This window comes from Oryx dammah, unplaced genomic scaffold (genome assembly GCF_014754425.2).
Source record: "Oryx dammah isolate SB20612 unplaced genomic scaffold, SCBI_Odam_1.1 HiC_scaffold_8, whole genome shotgun sequence".
NCBI lineage: Eukaryota > Metazoa > Chordata > Mammalia > Artiodactyla > Bovidae > Oryx > Oryx dammah.
The window spans coordinates 53,980,735-53,986,867 of NW_024070192.1; the positions used below are offsets into that span (position 1 = coordinate 53,980,735).

The following is a 6,133-nucleotide window of genomic DNA, read 5'->3' on the forward strand; positions in this document are numbered from 1 at the left end:
AGCGCACCCCGACTTCCCCGGGGTCACATGGGCTACGGGGGGGCGGGCGCGCCGGGAAAGGGGGAGGCGCGGGGAGCTCGCTGCCTGCCTGCCTGCTCGCTCGAGCCGGGGACGAGACGCCCCCCACCCCTCCAGCTCGGCCTCTCCATCCAAGTTCCCGGTCCCCGGCCGCCCGGATCCGGGGATGGCAACCGCCGCCCGCCCGCCTCTGCGCCCTTTTTTCCAGCCGCCGCGCAGAAATTTAGGTCAAGGACGTCGGGATCAAACCCAAACCCTGGCGCTCCTCGGGCGCTCCCGGAGACCCCCAGGACGAGGGGCGGGGGGCTTTCAGGATGGTGCGGACACCCTCCGCACAAACCCCAGCCACAAGTTTTATTTTCCTTTCGCGCTGGAAGTTCTGTCTGGCTCTCGATCCACACCGGCACGTCTTGCGCGGCTCCCCGCCCTTCCCCGGCAGAGGTACGAATCCGTGCCCGGGGAAGGTTATTTTGGAACTTTGAGGAAACGGACGCGATTCCAGTGGTGAGAAAAGGCCGAAGGAAGGGTTTCCGCGTTAATCAGACGGCGCTTAAAAAAATATAATAAAATAGGTTTATAGGGGTCAAGGTCAAATGATTGGAGTTTAAGTCAAAATTTTTTGTATAGTAAGAAATAGTTTTGAGAGCATCTCTGGGAGGGCCGGAAAGGGTGGTTATTTCAGAAAACCCCTCTCCATCCAGTTTGTGCTTTATATATATAAATAGATAGATATAGATATATAATTGTTTTATTCTGTTTCTATGCCGAGATAGTAAAATGCACGAGACGTAAATAGCCCAAGCCCCCCACCATCTGGGGATGTGGCTGACGGTGGCAGAAGGCTTCAAACACACCCGTGCCACTTTGGGAGCAGTGTGGTGCGGCACAGGTCCTGGCACACAGTAGACGCTTAATAAATGCTGGTGTTGATCTTTGCCGGCACTGAAAACTTCTAAAAACCTATTTTGTAGCTTCCCAGAAACATGGCACGCTTCTCCAGCTGATTTCAGACTGGCCAAATTCAGGCTGGATTCAATTTATAGAGTATTTAAAACAATAAGGATATAATTATAATTGTTTTAAATTATTACAATAAATTGAGTTAACATGGCATGAGGGGCAACATAAAGTTGTGGTTCATCAAGTACTAAATTAATGTTAAGCATGAATTGATGCCCAATTAACACTTTTCCATTCGTTTTCCTGGGATTAGGACACAGTGAGGTACACTCAACACCAAAACTGCAGCAGGTCCACTGTGGGTCTTGGAAAAGCGGACTCTGAAAAATCCCAACATCAACCAAAGCCTTAATCTCCCTGTCTCCTCAATTGGGGTAATTCTATCCTTTACAGATTTGATAGGGTGAGGGAAGTGATTGAAATGAACACATGTAAAAGTCCCTTTTTCACTGCATGCCTATATGGGTTGTGCTTATTATCAATAATAAAGTTCAGTTCAGTTCAGTTGCTCAGTCGTTTCGGACTCTTTGCCACCCCCATGGACCCCAGTACAGCCAGGCCTCCCTGTCCATCACCAAATCCCAGAGTTTACTCGAACTCATGTCCATTGAGTCGGTGATGCCATCCAACCATCTCACCCTCTGTTGTCCCCTTCTTCTCCCGCCTTCAATCTTTCCCAGCATCATGGTCTTTTCCAGTGAGTCAGTTCTTCACGTCAGGTGGCCCAAATCATATCAATCATTACTTCATACAATTTTTAGAAAGCACTTTAAAACTTTAAACCAGAAGCCCAAGCATTTTCCAATTCATTCCAAGCTGCTTCCCAAATCATCTGGGGTCCCATGTGTTGAAAACCCAGTTGTTATTATGTTGATTGCTTATTATGACTATTCTCAATAACAAAATGCAGACAACAGAGCTCATGGGATTTTGTGGCTGATTTTTACCTTAGAACCACAGTCATAGGTGCTGAAAAGGCCTGTCCTGATTCAGCCCCCTTATCTTACATCAGGGGCCGGGAGGAGCAAAGCTTACCAGATTACACCCTACCCCCACCTGTCAATTCCCTAAAGGGGATCTGGTCATCAGTCTCATGCCCTTTGGCTCTGCTGCATGTATATTCATTCCTGTCCTTTACAAGGCGAGAGTGAAGTGCCCTTGTTCCCTGTTGTAGACCTACACAAGCTGAACTGAATTAAACAGAGAGGCGCTAGCCATGCAGTTAGAAAGAGAAAATTAGACCTTAAATCACTAATACTACGTTGTTTTATTTACTTTTAACACATGCAGTAACATTTATTCTTCTTGGTCTAAAGGTCTGAGTTTGGGCAGATGAATGGAGTCACATACCCGTAACCATAGGCAGGTTCCAGGAAAAGTCTCAATGTCCAAAAACTTCACTCTTGCTTCTCTTAGTTTATTATCATCATGCATTTCTCCTCCAGCTTATTCCAGCTTATATAGCCCCGGGGTCAGGAGAATCCTAAGAGCACCCCAGTCCTCCACCCTCTTAAAGCCTCGATAGCCCATGACCTTGTTGGGCACTCCCTTGTAATTCACTCTTCCCTCGGCATCCTTGATGCCTGCATTCTCCTGACTTGCCTCCTTCCTCTCCAGCCTCCCTTCCTCTCTTTGCCCTGACTTCTCCTCCTCTGCCTTTCCTTTAAATAGTGGTGTTCATTCTCTCCCTCAGCTATACACCCTTATTTATTTGAGATTCTCCAAAGGATGGGTTAAATACCACCTACCTTCTGATGCCAGTCAAATTAAAATCTCTAGCCTGATCTCCCCACGGAACTCCAGACTGGTTAATTTCCTATTCATCATTTGCATTTAGCCTTCCTAAAGATACCCCAAACTCAACTTGTCCAAAAACACAGGCATGCTCATTTCCCTGAACGTGAACCTCTTTAAAAGTTCACTTGATGAAGAGAGAGAGAGCCCCAGGCATCTTAGAGACCAGGTTGGCTCCTTTCCAGGTTGACACCTTCCCATGTACAATCCATCACAAATCTCTATTGGTGTTACTTCCAGGATGTCTCTCAAATTCACCTTTCCTGGTACTGCATCTCAGATCTGCCACTAGAGCCCCGGAAGGTGCCTCCTAAACACCCTTCCCACATCGGTTCTTCCTCCACTAATATGTCTGGAAAGTATTCCTTGACCTCTGACCCAGCTGAATCCCTGTCAGTATGCACTGTTATCCTGCTAAAATGTCCTCTGTGTACCCTACTCTGTGTGATCATTTGCTTCATTGCTCATCTCCTCCATTAAGCCATAAAGCATTTCTGCTCTCCAAGTATTAATATTAGCACAGAGCCCACTGATGCATGGTTGACGCTCAGCAAATATTTGTTGAAAGAATGAATTAATGAAGGACAACTTCTAATTTCATTGTAGGAACTTTTCTATCCATGTCTGTAAGTCAATCAGGCTGCAGTTTTCCCTTCTCATATTGCCTTTCTCTGGTTATACTGGCCTCATAAAATGAACTGGTAAGTGTTCCTTCTTTTTCCATTTTCTTGAACAGTGTGTATAAAATTGGAATTATATGTTCCTTGGCTATTTGGTAGAACTTGCTGGTAAAATGTCTGGCTCTGAGAGAAACATTTCCTAGGTTGATTTTTAACTACTGATTCCATTTCTTTGATGCCTGTGGATCGCTTTATAGATTTTATATTCTTCCTGACTCAATTTTTACTCATTATATTTTTCAGGGAAATTATCCGTACCATCTAGGTTTTCGGATTTATTAACAAAATGATGTTCATAGTTTTCAATTAATATAGTCTCATCTCCGCTGCATCTATCCATGCTCTCCATTGTTTTGCATTCCATATGTTAGTGTGTATGTGTTTCTTTTCTGGATCCATTGTGCCTGAGATCTCCCTATTTTTATCTAGTGATTCTTTCTACTTTCTACTAGTGTTTGCAGAGAATCAACTTTTAATTTGGTTAATACTATTTTTTGTTTCATTAATTTTTATTCTTATGTAATATTACATATATATGTTATGTTATTACATATAAGAATATATACCATATATAAAAATAAAATTGTGTATTGTTAATGTATCATATTCTCTTTGTTCTATCCTCTGAATTTATTTTGTTGCCTTTAAAAAAATTCTTGGTGGCTTAAGTAATTAATTTTCAGCCTTCTGGGGTTTTTATTTTTAACATTTAAGGCTATGGATTTCACCCCAGGTGCCACTCAAACTACATTCCACAAGATATATAGAATTTTTATTACCATCCCAGGCAAAGAATGTTTAGATCTCAAGTATGATTTCTTCTTTGCCTCAATACACATACATTTTTACATTTCTAAACACAAGTTTTTGTTTTGATTTTTAATTATTTAAAAATCTGGTCTGACTTCAGAGACATGGTCTGTAAAGGAGAGTCTTTATTATTTGTCAAGATTTGCTTTGGTAAATAGTTTTTATAAATACTCCATGTGGTATACTTTGGTATACTTTGTTATATAGCATTCTATATGAATCTATCAAACCAAGCTTGTTAATTATATTATCCAGATTTTCTGTAGCCTTACTAATATCTATCACTTTCTATAGTATTACATTAAAATCTCCTTATATGACTACATTTGCCAACGCCTACTATAAATCCTTCAAATTTTTCTCTGTATTTTGAAAGTATTTGATAACGTACATCAGGGCTGTGAAAATCTCCTAATATGACTACATTTTTCTATTTTTTATATTTTATTTCTCATTTTGCTTTGTGTTTTCATAGCGATTGTTTCTTTAATATATGCACAGATGATCTTTAACCTTAGTGCTTTTTGCTTTAAAGTCTACTCTGCCTGCAATAAATATAATTACTCTAACTTTTGTTAGCATTTGTCTGGCATAATTTTCTCCATCTTTTTGCTTTCAACCTTTCTATGTCTTTAATTTTTAGGTAAGTTTCCTATAAACAGCATACAGTTGGACCTTGTTCTTTTATTTATTGGGTTGACTGGTAAGTATAGTTCATTTACATTTAATGTAATTACTAATATTTTTAATGAACCTTGGAGGCACAAACTGTATTAGTTACGATCTCTGGCATAAATATACTCTCATTGTTAGGTATATCCATGGCCTTATTTCATTTTTTCCTATTATGAACACTTATAAACTTACTATTCAACTAGAGAACTAAAACAGTAACGGTGACTGCCAACTACTTATGTGCTGCTCCCTATCTGTTTGCTCACCTAAAGAAACCGCCAGTCTCAATCTTGTAGGTATTATTCTTTTTTGCTTTTTAAAAAGTTTTACCAAATTTTTATCATACACTTGGTTTAAAATTTATGAAAATGTTCTAAGGGCTATCTTTTTTACTTTCTTTTACTTCTTTACTATCTTTTTTTTTTATTAAGATTCAACTAGATTGTTGCATCTGGCTGTAGTTCAGTACTTTTTGGAGTTGTATGATATTCCATTTCTGACTATGCTACCAATTGCTTTGTTCACTTTCTTGTCATAGATAAGCCTTTGAGTTGTTCCAGTTTTTTGCTTTTACAAGCAGTGGTTGATAAACAGTCTTGTCTTCTAGTGTATGTGGGCAAAAATTTCTCTTTGGAGTCACTTCTGGGTCATGAGGTATCTGATGCAAAATAATGCCAAATTGTTTTCCAGAGCTGCTCTTCTAATTTATACTCCCCTAGCAGCAGCAGCAGAAGCAGTGTATAAGACAGCCTGTTGATCTGCTGATTTCTGACATTTGGAACTGGGGTCTCAGTTTTGCACCTTTTATTTTGCTTTCTCTAGGTTTTTTGTTGACTTCCTTTCTTTTCTTCTATTGAACTGATGAAGAATTCTTTTTTTCCCTTTTCCTCTTTAACTAGTTTAGGAGTTGTAAGATACATTTCTATTCCTTTAGTGATTACTTTACAATTTTTAACATGTACACTTAATACAGCCTCCCTAAAACTCTAAAACCGAGCAGAGAATTATTCAACTTCAATTGCATTCTCCCTCTTACATGTAATTGCTTCTTATTTTAGACCCACCTGGTTTTTATACCCCTAAATTTAGTCACTGCTGTCATCTTAGTTTTATACATTGTTTACATTTGCCCGTATTTACCATTTTGTTCATCTTTGTTTCCAGCATGTTTTTCTCCCTTTTTTCTAGGTACCAGC

The 6,133-nt window shown here is 39.9% G+C and overlaps 1 long non-coding RNA gene across 2 annotated transcripts; it reads left to right on the forward strand.

The window, feature by feature from the left end:
* The first annotated feature begins 207 nt into the window (after nucleotides 1-207).
* LOC120866491 lies at nucleotides 208-4,965 on the forward strand. Of its 2 annotated transcripts, none has more exons than XR_005721670.1 (4): nucleotides 208-522; nucleotides 1,232-1,381; nucleotides 3,379-3,473; nucleotides 4,906-4,965. It is a non-coding gene; the product is annotated as an uncharacterized LOC120866491 (long non-coding RNA). The 2 variants fall into 2 exon arrangements; XR_005721671.1 differs by having other exon boundaries at nucleotides 208-459.
* The last annotated feature ends 1,168 nt before the right edge of the window (nucleotides 4,966-6,133 follow it).